At 43.6% G+C, this 12,488-nt stretch overlaps 1 pseudogene; it reads right to left on the minus strand.

Moving 5' to 3' along the window:
- Positions 1-410: 410 nt before the first annotated feature.
- On the minus strand, positions 411-7,466 carry LOC137320628 (globoside alpha-1,3-N-acetylgalactosaminyltransferase 1-like; annotated as a pseudogene).
- Between the last annotated feature and the right edge of the window lie 5,022 nt (positions 7,467-12,488).

The raw sequence follows: 12,488 nt of genomic DNA on the forward strand, positions 1-12,488 counted from the left end.
CTTTTACTTCTAAGCAACAATTAAACACCTTTTATTTCAAAGTAGAAAGGACTACTGCAAAGAAGATTGTCTTGAAATTATATTACATTAACAGCTTGCTAACCCTCCCCCTCCCCCCCGCTCAAAATTGTATCATTATATAGATTCCAACTAGGAAATCACTGCTACAATTTAACTAATTTTAGAAATTTAAACTCAGACATTAGTAGCAAACTTCTTAGTTTTTCCAAAGTATTGCCTAAAACATGTAATTACTTCAAATTTAATTGCACATAATAGATGATTCTTAAAGTATGCATCTCCTATTTTTAGATCTTGATATAGGAAGGGCTCTCAGTGAACATTATTTTTAGCTTTTCCACATATTGTTTATCAGAAAAGATCCTTTATACAGGAATATAGGATCCTCTTCACATTAAATTCACCTGATTTTCTTCCGGCAGACAACTATATACTGGAGAAAGAACTTTGGTGGCCTTACTGTCGATGATCTATTCAAGTAACTCTCCTCAAACAGCATGGCAGTAAAATCAAATACTATGTCCTGAATTATAAGCTAAGAGCAGGTAAGAGTTCATTTGTAGATGTTCTTGCTTTTTGCGCCATAGAATTCTGATGTATAGTAATAATCTCCACGGGTGAATTCAATAAGTGCTGTTGAAATCTCGTTTTCTTCATATGGATACATTCTCTTTGGTGCATTGTAAAAGCCAGGGTGTAAAATTGCAACTAAGTCTCCTAAAATCTCAGATCCCACATAATACGCAAACAATTGATCAACATCCATGCAGAATATATATTGAAATTCATCTTGGTACTGCTGCTTCATAGGGACATTCTTGTTTTCGATAAATTAACCCAATTGAGCCTTTCAGCAAATTAAATGACTTAATTTCTCTACCAGCTTCCAATTCCATGGAAGGGAGAGTATCCAGGTTATCAGTGAGGATGTAGTAAATCACAAAGTATCCAGTCATGAAATATTTTTCAGCAGATTCTATAAAATGCTGCACACAATGCTTATATGTACCAATAGCAAAAACTGCTAGCCCGATAGATACAGTCACTTTCTTGACCTGTTCATGAATTAGGTTTGGTTTAAAACTCTTCTCCCAAAGGATATAGGCTCCCTAGTATGCTGCATTTTTTTTCAAAAAATATACTTTATTCATAAAATTTGTAGCAAAATGTGATATGACAGTTGTCATATCACATTCCAAACGTACACAATGCAGATTATACAATTTGCAGGTTAAATCAAGTACAGTTCAATGAACACATTGTGCATAATTACAGTTCATGACACTCTGGGCATTAGGCAGAAATACAAACTTTTCTCCTGATGGCACCTTTTGTAACTTTTCTATCTTTTTTGTAACATTTTTGTGATTCAAATGCACTCTTAAATAAGCTGCAAATGATGAAAGCAGTGGAAACTATAGTAAGACTAAATTTTACCCACAATTAAAACAGTTGCTTTTTAAGAAATAAATACACAAATGAAATAATTCTACATATTTACATATCTGCTTTTATTTTTAAGATATATTATAATAATATTCATAGAATTATGCAGCAAAACACTAACAGTATCTATCCATGTAATAAAATGTTTTGTGTATGTCATGAACATTGGGACTATAGTGTTCCTTGGAATTTTTATCAATTTTCTTCTTCATTATTGATTGTGATGCATATTAAATATTGTTTAACATTTATTTTAAATAGTTTTCTCCTACTTGGATTTGTTATGGAAAATAATTTATGTAGAGAGTAGTAACTGCATTATGCCAAATATAAATGTGCTGTAATATTATTCTATCCTGTGGCTTAATTTTATATAATTATTTGAAATGCTTTACCTCCTAAATGGAAAATTTATATTAGATTTAGGATACAAATAATTACATACAGAGCACTAATTGCCTACAAATTCATAATCTAAATAATTCATATTTTGCATCGTAGATTAAATACTTAGGTCTCGAAATTCCTTGAGTAGCAATCCTAGCAGTTGTGGTGGGACTGAGCCTATGTTCCCCTCCAATGCTTACCCTGCCAGATGTAGGGAATCTTACAACACCAGGTTATGGTCCAACAATTTTATTTTAAAATCACAAGCTTTTGGAGATTATCTCCTTCGTCAGGTGAGTGAGTGAAAGGTTCTCAATCAAAGGTGTCGTTGGTGTTCAGACAGGTTAGCCACGTTTCCTTACATTTGTCCACCCCAGTCCATCACCGGCATCTCCACATCATGGCTACCCTGCCGGAGTTTGTGGGATCATTAGACGAACATCTCATTAGTATGGGGTAGGCAGGCACAAGCATAACTTTGGGCACATTTCTGATGCCCCTCTGTCTCATGCTGGCATTCACCTTAGACTGAAATACAGACTTGGCTGTGATATCTCCCCCAACCATTTGAATAACTGACAAGATTCACTGTCTGGCTTACACATGAAGAATGGGTCACTTGGATGAGGAATCAAAGATACCAATGGAACTACTTCGCAGCATAAATCACCACATTCAGAAGACTTATTTTTTAATGGGAAATTAAATGCGTACGGCTTATATGCTTTTAAGTTGATTCTTCCCAAATTTTGGGAGAAGTGCTATTAATGTTGCAATGTAGCAAATGCATCTTACTACAGTGAAAATCAGAGGACATACTGGGGTAAATTTTTGTCTTCACTGCCTGGACAGTAATCTGGTGGAATGGATCATCCACCTGTTGTAGTACCTGCCTGATTTTCATTCCCTGAAATCAATGGAATGAAAATTGGGCGGGTTTTATAACGGGCGGGCGATTCGCTCCATCAGATTACTGTTCAAGCGGTGACTACAAAATTTTGCCCCAATCTGCCTCCCCATTTGGTGTTGTGTAATTCAGAAATAATTCACCATCCAGGCATCATTATTTAAAGAAAGAAGGACTTGGATGTAAGTAGCTTTTCATCAGATCTTTCAGAAGCATGTACTTCACATGCAATGAATTACTTTTAAGAGAAGTCACTTTTGTTCTCTAGACAAAGAATGGAGCATTGGCAGTGCATATATTTAAAACTACAGGGCTGAAAGTCTGCTCCAACAAGGTTGGTGGCACAGATGTTCAGCAGGCATCAGGCATGGGGGTGGTGGGGGGGGGGGTGGGGTGCAGGTGGCGAGTGAGATATTGCACTTTATGCTAGTTCAGCACTGGGCAGAGGGAGACGTGTCCTGCTTTACGGTGCAAGCCTCATTAGGGGCACTAATTTTATGTCCTTAAGGGCATGTCCTTGCTGCCCCACAAGTTCTGACATATCACATCAATGGCACAACACATTGTTGTGCACTTATTAAACCAGGTGCACAACCAGCAGAAATGAACAGGCTGTTCTGCCTGATCTGTCAGAGTGATTTAGAAAACTTTTGGGCCTTTTCCAATTTCCTTGGTATACATCATTATTATTACAAGATTACAACATAATTATAAATGAAGGAGGATATTAGGCCCATCCATCCAGAAACATTGCATTGCAGAATCCAATTGTTTCTTAAATGATTCCAGGGTTTTTGTCTCCTTTACTCTTCTGGGAGTCAATTCCATGTGTTGATCACTCTTTGTGTGAAGAAGAACTTCCTGATATCAATCTTAAAGTTGTTTTTTACTTATGTGAATCAGTGTCCCCTGTCCTATTAATACAAATTACTTTAAAGTAATTTTCCAGATTTACTTTTTCCACTCCATTTGCTATCTTATGTAGCACTGTAAGATAATCTCTTAAATGTTTCCTTTCAAGATTTGAAAAGCCCAAGCTCCTCCAATCTTTTCTCACATCTCTGATACAAGGGATCAACCTTGTAGCTCTTCTTTGCACTACCTCCAATTCTTGAATGTCTTCCTTGAGTTGGTGACCAGAGCTGGCTCTCTCTGTGCCATAAATGTGGAACTTGCCAGGGCAAATGTGCTTGGTTCTCCACTGTGCCACCAATGAAATTTCAGCCCCTATATTTGTTTTGTTTAAATGTTTCCTTAAACTTGAAAGGAAAAAAATTGCAGGGCTACCGGGAAAGGGTGGGGGAGTGGGACTAGCTGGAATGCTCTTGCATAGAGCCGGTGCGGACTCGATGGGCCAAATGGTCTCCTTCTGTGCTGTAACCTTTCTATGATTCTATGATTCTAAAAAATTGCATATTCATCACTATGAAAAATAAGAGCCCCTTTTTTCCCTTTCCATTTTTATGCCATGGAGTAAATATATTTATGCTATCCTGTTCAAAGCTATTTCCTCCCCGATGCTCCTCTTGAATTTTGATGAGCTGGCACAAAAGCGGATTGAAAATCAATGCAAAATAACTAATCAATAAATATCTAAGCACTCCTGAATACACAAGTGAAATCAGTGCGTTGAGGCGTTTACATGCACCTTCTGCCACTGCACATACTGAAGCACTATTAAAAAGTTCTTTGTTTGTATCTTACTGGGAACATATAAAAAAACAAAGCTCAGATGCAGTTGTTTTGCTGAAAATGTTATTGGAAGATTTAATGCAGTTTACATGTGGTGTCACGGAGTATTGAACAAATGAATATAAACACTGTAGTGCCAAAATGAATGAAATATGCTTGTGAAAACGGGGAACAAAAGCTGCCTTTGTTTCACCAGTATCTGTCTTCCAAAGGATTCTTGTCAAATTGCTGTTTCTTTCCTTCCTGCGTGAGCATCGAATTATAGTCATTTCAAGCAGTGAAAATCGTAGACAAAAATGTCAGTTGGAGCTGCCAGACCTGTTGAAATATGAAAGCAACTTCTGGCAGATAGGCAACCATGTGAATATAAGGCCATTGCAATCACAATAAAGGACATCACACATGCAAAGACGAGTGTGAATTCACAACCCTGCAAGTGAGAAAAGAAATGCCGTTAATTTTGATTCTTGTCTGCATTCCTCTGGTTTCGTCATGGTAGCTTCTACAGCTGTATGTTTCGTTCACACGGTTGTAAAACTTTTTTAAAAAGCAGTATCACATAAAAGCTGTACCATACTGACCTGGAAATATTTTTGTGTGGCAGATCTTGGCTTTAGCCAAGAACATGGGTTGCTGTTTGTAATCGGTTGCCGTCTTTTTTTCTGTGAAAAATTAGGTCAGGTTTTCTGTTATGGTGAGTGCTTGGCTGTATCAAAGCTGGTATGTGAATGAGAAGTCGGATGCTGTTCAATGCGATCCAGATGTTTAACACAGACAACAGGTACCATAACACTGGCCGAAAGCCTATCATTTCCCAAAATTCTGTTATGTTACGTTATTAGTATTGTTATTGAAACTGATAAAAATTCAATTCACAACAAATTAATTTTTGTTAATTCTTTTATAAACCTTTTTTTGCAGCTAAATTTCCCCCTCCTTCCCGAAGACATTGAGGGTTAAATTGGTTAACCCTGAAAACGGATGCTGGGATCGCGGTGTGCGATTAACCTGTGCCCGTTGGTTGCGATGCAGGCTGCGCATAACAATTGTGCTGCCTGATCATTTAAATGATTGCTGCGTGCAGCCAGTGCTACCTGCGTTGTTGATTGGCTGCATGCACCAGCAGGGGGCCCTGATATTGGGAGTGTCTATAGCACTACTTAAAGGCAGCCTTCACCGCTTAAAGGGTGGGTGCACTGTGGCTGCAGGAAGAGCTGGAATTCATTTGGCAACTAACTTTGTGCTGCAGAATAGTGAGGAATAGCTGGGCCTGCGAGAGAGCGTGCACCAAGGTTCTCAGACAGTGCACTAGAGGCCTTGGTGGAAGAGGTGGAGGCTCGGAGGGGCATCCTTTATCCACAGGGGAGGGGGGTGCAGGAGACCCTCCAGACATATGCTGAAGAGGCAGTGAGATGAAGTCATGCATGAGGTCAATGCCAGGAGCATTGCACCACACACATGGATGTAGTGTAGGAAGAAGTTCAATGATCTGACACGAGTGGTCAAGGGAGTAAGTTCAACTCTCAAGTGGCATATCCTACCAACTGCACCACTAGCCTCATCCACTGCTCCATGCACTACACCCCCCATCACCCACCTACCAACAAACTCTTGCAATCAGGATGCAACTCTTCAAATCAGATGCTGCATCTCACCCTCACACATTACTACTCTTGCAAGGCTCATATCCACAACTCACAGTTCACACACACTGGCAGCTATTCAACCATGACAGCCACATCACCCAAACAGCTTGCAGAACACTCACTGACACACATCCCTCTTTCTTGCAGGAGATGGTGGCGCATAACAGGAGGTAGCAAGAAAGGACTGGAGGAGGACAGGCACGCCTACATGTCCTCAACCCCATGGAGGAGACAGTGCTGTCTTTCATTGGACGGGTCATCGCTGCGGCTGTGGCCACTTGCAGTGCTGGAGATATCGATGATGAGGGTCTCTGCATACCTAATCCTTCTTCTTGCTTCCTACTTCTCCCTCGTCCCACAGTCTTTTATGACTCACGTGCTGCAGATGGTGTCAGCACGCACGTCTTACTTTCTCCTCTCCCCTCACCACAACTCAACCCGTGTCACTTTGTCATTCCAGATACCCAAGAACTGGAACCGGCACAATTTAGAGGAAGATGACAGTGATGATGCAGACACACCATCACTTGATCTTACACTTGCAGCCACTAACTCAGAGACTGACACTGCGCATAGTTTAGAGGCTAGGTTAGAGGAGGGATCGGCACATGGTGAGACACTGGACACAAATGCGCAGGTGCTGGGGCAGAGGGAATGGATACCACAGGTACCAGCTTGCTGGAGGGCGAGGTCGCACACTAGTTCTATTGCAGAGGAATCAGATGATGACTTCAATGGGTCAGGCTACAGAAGAAGGCTGATGGGCGTACACAACCAAATGCTCGGTGCACTGGAAAGCCTGCCAAAAAGCCTGTGCAAAATGTCAAGGGGCATGGAGGAGTCCCGCTCTAACTTGGCACACGGCTTTAAGAACATAAGATCATAAGAAATAGGAGCAGGAGTAGGCCAATCGGCCCCTCGAGCCTGCTCCGCCATTCAATAAGATCATGGCTGATCTGATCCTAACCTCAAATCTAAAGAACACAAGAAGTAGGAGCAGGACCCGGCCACTCAGCCCCTGGGCCCGCTCCGCCACCCACAGGGCATTGACTGATCTGAACTCAGCTTCATGTCCAATTTCCTGCCCGCTCCCCGTAACCCCTAATTCGCTTTACTTCTAGGTTTTAATGATGTAGCTTCCTGGGGCAGCAAATTCCACAGACCTACTATCCTCTGAGTGAAGAAGTTTCTCCTCATCTCAGTTTTGAAAGAGCAGCCCCTTATTCTAAGATTAAGCCCCCTAGTTCTAGTTTCACCTTGTGCAGACCTTGGAGCCCTGAATTTCCCACATGGGTGGTCACCTCCATCAGCATTCCTGTGGAACCCACCATGATGCAGTGTCTGATGACCGATGTCACAGCTTCCATTGCAGCACAAACACCTGCCATTCAAGGTCTGACTGCTGCATTGGCAACTCAGACTGGCTCTGGATTCCACAGTGGAACGGGGCTTCCAGGGTGTCACAGCACTCCAGCAATCTGTTCTCCAGCAGATCACTAGGATTGCTGAGGCACCGCCCCGGGAGAGTGGCAGTGTCACCATGGAAGATGAACCCGCTGTCCTCTCTCAGGATGACAGCATTCTTGCTCCCACCCCTGCCACTCTGCCAGTGCCCTTGCCGTTGCCTGTCAGCCAGCCAGGCCAGACTGCTGCAGCCCTCCCAGCCCAGAGCTGCTCAAGATTGCCCTCCAAGGCCATCTGCACTCTCCTCAATTGATGGTCAGCAGCCTTCCACCACCTATGCTCCAGCCACTGGGGATGCACCTTGTAGGAGCACTAGGAAAGGTAAAGGCACATGAATGACAGGCACAAAGGGAATGCACAAGAGTGAATAGTATCAGTTTGTTTGAATCATTTGATGTGTGAATCCATAAATGTGGTTATGAATTTGTATTTAGTGATGGTTTCCATTTCTGCGATGGGCTGAGAGAGGAAGCAATGTGTAATCATAAGGAGGACAATTTGATGGTCATGTGGGAGAGGAAAGTTAAGGAGTGTGGGACTGTTGGTGAATCGGGAGGTGTCGTTGAGGTTACTGGTAGGCCCTGTCTACCATGTTGCCTCCTGCCTCTTCCTCCACTTCCTCCTCCTCCTCCTCCTCCACTTCCTCCTTCGTCTCTTCCTGCTTCTCCTCCTACTCTGCCTCTTCCTCATTTTTCTCTGCCTCTTGCTCAGGCTCCCGCCGGATAGGCAGTGGCAAGGGCTGTCCTCTCATAATGGCAAGGTTGTGGAGTATGCAGCATACAACGACAAATCTTGACACCCGCTCAGCTGAGTTTTGCAGGGCTCCTCCAGAGTGGTCCGGGCAACGGAAGCAATGATTGAGGACGCCTATGGTGTGCTCCAAGATGTTCCATGAGGCAATATGGCTCTCATTGTAGGTCTGCTGTGCACGTGTACGTGCGGTCCGAACCGGAGTCATGAGCCACTTTATGAGGGGATAACACTTGTCGCCCAATAGCCAGCTTTTCACTTGCCATGCTGGTTGAAATATAGGTGATGCATTGGACTGCCGCAGAATGAAGGAATCATGACTGCTGCCAGGGTAGTGGGCATTGACCTGCATGATGCGGCGCGTGTGGTCGCACACCAGCTGCACATTGAGGGAGTGGAATCCTTTTTTGTTCATGAATATGGCCGAGTTCAGATGTGGAGAACGCATGGCAATATGCGTGCAGTTATTGGCACTCTGAACCATGGGGAAGCCTGCAATGTGAGCAAACCCTCGTGCTCGTCCATGCTGCTTGTTTCTGTCAAGAATGAATGAGATGAATCTGTTTCTGAGTGCCGACAGAGCCTCAGTGACCTCCCTGCACTGCAAACTGTGAGATGTTGCTTACATCGCCAGCAGCAGCCTGAAAGGAGCCAGAGCCATGAAAATTAAGCGTCATGGTTACCTTGACAGCCACAGGCAATGCTGTTCTTGCCCAGCTCTGAGGCTGCATATGTGGCTGTCTCAGTCACGACCTCTTTAGTGAACCGCAGCCATCGCATGCACTGGTCGTTGCTGAAGTTGAGGGAGGAGAATTGGTCCCTGAAGGTCCTCATTGGCCTCCTGTTGAGTGCCCTGCTCCTCCTCCCTCTTCTGGCAGCTTGTCCTGCTCTACGTGGCCTCTCTGCATTCTCCCAGTCATGTTCAATTCCCAGAGGAAGCCCTACCAGGCCACTCGTGTCCGGAAGCAACCTTGTTCAGCGCACTATTTAAAATGCCACTAACAGTACTGCAAGACCACCCAGACCACTCTCTACATAATATTGCAACTTTCTTCAAGTATAGGAAACTTCCACAATCACTACAATTGTACCAGCAGCCAGAATAACTAATCCAGCAACTAACCTGTAACTCCTGCATGCTCCCTTTAAATTGCGCTGGTGGGGGGATCCTTCATGCCCTTTAACTCCTGTTCAGTTGTGCGAGGTTAGGACAGGGCGTTGGCTGGAGCGGGGAGTTCGAAAATGCCGCCGACTGCTTCAAATCAGCATTGCACGCTGATTTACCTCATAATCTCCCCACTCTACATACTTCCAGCGCTCGTTAGGTGCAGCCACCTTTACCACTATGGCGTCCTGCGCACGTCACGCCGGAAGTGCATGCGCGCATCTCAGACGCCATTTCCGGGGCATAGGTGTCCGTGTAGCGCTTACAAAGTGGGAGCTACGCTGCGCAATTTAGCCCCCATATACTTAAGGTAGGCAATAGTTCTATTTGCACAGGCAATGCTCTAATACCTCATCAAAATGGCAATTTTACACAGTGTGAGGTAAATCTTTTCATGGTCACGCCTCATTTGAATTCTGTCTGCGAGCTGCTCACACATTTGTGGCAGCTCACCGATCAGGGAGGGCGGGTAATCCAGTGGCTCCCCTGTGAAGCCCAGACAGCCAATGTTTTTTTTATTTGTTCATGGGATGTGGGCGTCACTGGCAAGGCCAGCATTTATTGCCCATCCCTAATTGCCCTTGAGAAATGTAGGCTAAAAGAGGAGGGGATCACGAGCAAGGGCTGCGAAGGGTCGCATATTGGGTCGGGGGGGATTTTTGTGGGGCCAAGTGAAGCATTAATGCTCCTCTTGACCCCACAAAAGTCACTTAAACCTTTTTGTTACCATTCTTTAGCAGCCTACAGTGGTCCCTTTAAGAAGCACTGATTAGCTCACCACAGCCAAGTACTAATGGAGTGTGTGCTGCTGATGCTCTACCCACTGGTACTTCATAATGACCTATGATGTCAACAGGACCCCTATTTGCATGGGCTAATAAGGCTTTATTTCATGGCCCCCAACAAAATGGTAGTGACATGGATGTGGGTGGGAATGGGGCAGTAAGTGTTGTGTCACCATTTTCATTGTCCTACTGCCCTGTTCCTTCCTGAGGGAGGAGGAGGGCAGATGAAAATTGTCCCTGTCAGAAAAGAAAAATCTTGCATTAATATAGTGCCTTTCATGTCCTCTGGACGTCCAAAAGCACTTCACAACCAATGGAGTACTTTTGAAATGTAGGGGTAGATTTTCATATCTGGGCATTAAGCATTGCCCAGGAAGAGCACAGAAAGCAAATTCTGGTAGTGAGAATTGCAAGCCCCTTTATTATGAATGGAAGGAAAATCAGGAGGGTTCTATTACTGGTGTGCAATCCTCCTCACCAGCTTCTCCTCACTGTGCTCTGCCCAGGCAATGCTTATCACTTAGGCAGTAAAGTGGTCAAGTTTCTGGAGTGGGGATTGAACCCACGACCTTGTGACCCGGAGGCAAAAGTGCTACCACTGAGCCATGGCTGACATTTTAGGAGGCTATTAAAACAATGGGGTGACAGCATAGTCAAGGCTGACAGTCCTCAGCCAACATCCCGTATTTGTTTTAATTTATTGGACCGCAGCTACTGGTTATAGTTCTAACTATAGCCATTTACAGTTACTTTAGACCATTCTTTTGTTTCTTAACTTGTCCCATTACCACCCTCCTTGCCTTGCACCATCATCCCTTTTGTCATTTAATCACTCTTGCCCTCTACCCTATCAGAGACCTTCCCTTTTCTTATTTCCTTCCTTCCCCACCCTCCCCCCCCTTTCCCTGGCTCTATACTTGCTTTAAAACTTTAACTCCCAGCATGGACACAATGGGCCGAACGGGCTTCTTCTGTGCCATAAATTTTCTATGATTCTTTAACATCTTCCAGTTCTGATGAAAGTCTTCGACCAGAAACGTTAACTCTGTTTCTTTCTCCACAGATGCTGTCTCACTTGCTGAGCTTCTCCAGCATTTTCTGTTTTTATTTCAGATTTCCAGCATCTACAGTATTTTGGTTTTGATCTACATATTTGTACTGCCCAGCAAGGTTTACTTGGCAACAAAAGAGAATAGGAACCCTGGATGACGTTTTTTCCTTCTCTAGCCGAGGGAGCACTGACGTCAATTGTTGTGCTCCAAATGCTGCTTTGGTTGAGCTCAGCTAATGAATTTTAATTTTTCATTCAATTTAGATTTCTCTGCAATCCTCGGAGAAATACAATGAGACAATCTGCCTCTTTATATCTGGCTGTCCTGCCCTCGGGTCAGTTCTACAAGATTGACAGAATAATAAAGACAAGCTGTGCATTGCATTTGGATTATGTATTGGATCTGGAATTGTTTTGTGAAGTCACTGAGTGCAAAATGTTCCATTCCCCAGTATCGTGTCTTAAGCTGTAATAGTCAAGAAGAAATCAAAATAGTGTATATTGCCAACTGAGCACGGATTGATATGTTAGGAAGACAGTAGAAAAAATTGGATTTTATAAACTTTGCTGTTATAAGTGACACAGTGGTAGTGACACTGAGACACTGTGCCACAAAGTGATTTAATGCGTGTCAACACCTGTGAATTGCCATTTGATGAGCACAAGATGATTGAAAGCAACCAGGAGTGACTTGGTCACTGATTTAGCTTCCCCTCCTGTGGGAGAGCAACTAACCTCTTCACCAGAAGTCTCCTCCACAGCACAGTTCACATTGGGTGCTCATCAAATGGTTATTCACAGGTGCCGATTTCTTCTTGACTATTTCAGCGTAGCGTAAAAGAAGCAAAGAATTTGCATTCATATAGCACCTTTCACAATGCCAGGACATCCAAAGCATTTTGCAACTAATGAAGTACTTTTGAAGTGTAGTCACTGTTGTAAGGTAGGAAATGTAGCAGCCAATTTGCACACTGCAAGGTCTGACAAACCACAATGGTCATCTGTTTCTTAGGTGTTGGTTGAGGGATAAGTATTGACCAGGACACTGGGAGAACTCACCTGCTCATCTTCAAATAGTACTGAAGGATGTTTTGCATCCACCAAAGAGAGCAGACAGTGTCTTGGTTTGACATCTCATCTGAAAGACAGTACCTCTGACAGTGTAGCACTTGCT

The sequence above is a fragment of the Heptranchias perlo genome, chromosome 4 (assembly GCF_035084215.1).
Source record: "Heptranchias perlo isolate sHepPer1 chromosome 4, sHepPer1.hap1, whole genome shotgun sequence".
Taxonomy (NCBI): Eukaryota; Metazoa; Chordata; class Chondrichthyes; order Hexanchiformes; family Hexanchidae; genus Heptranchias; species Heptranchias perlo.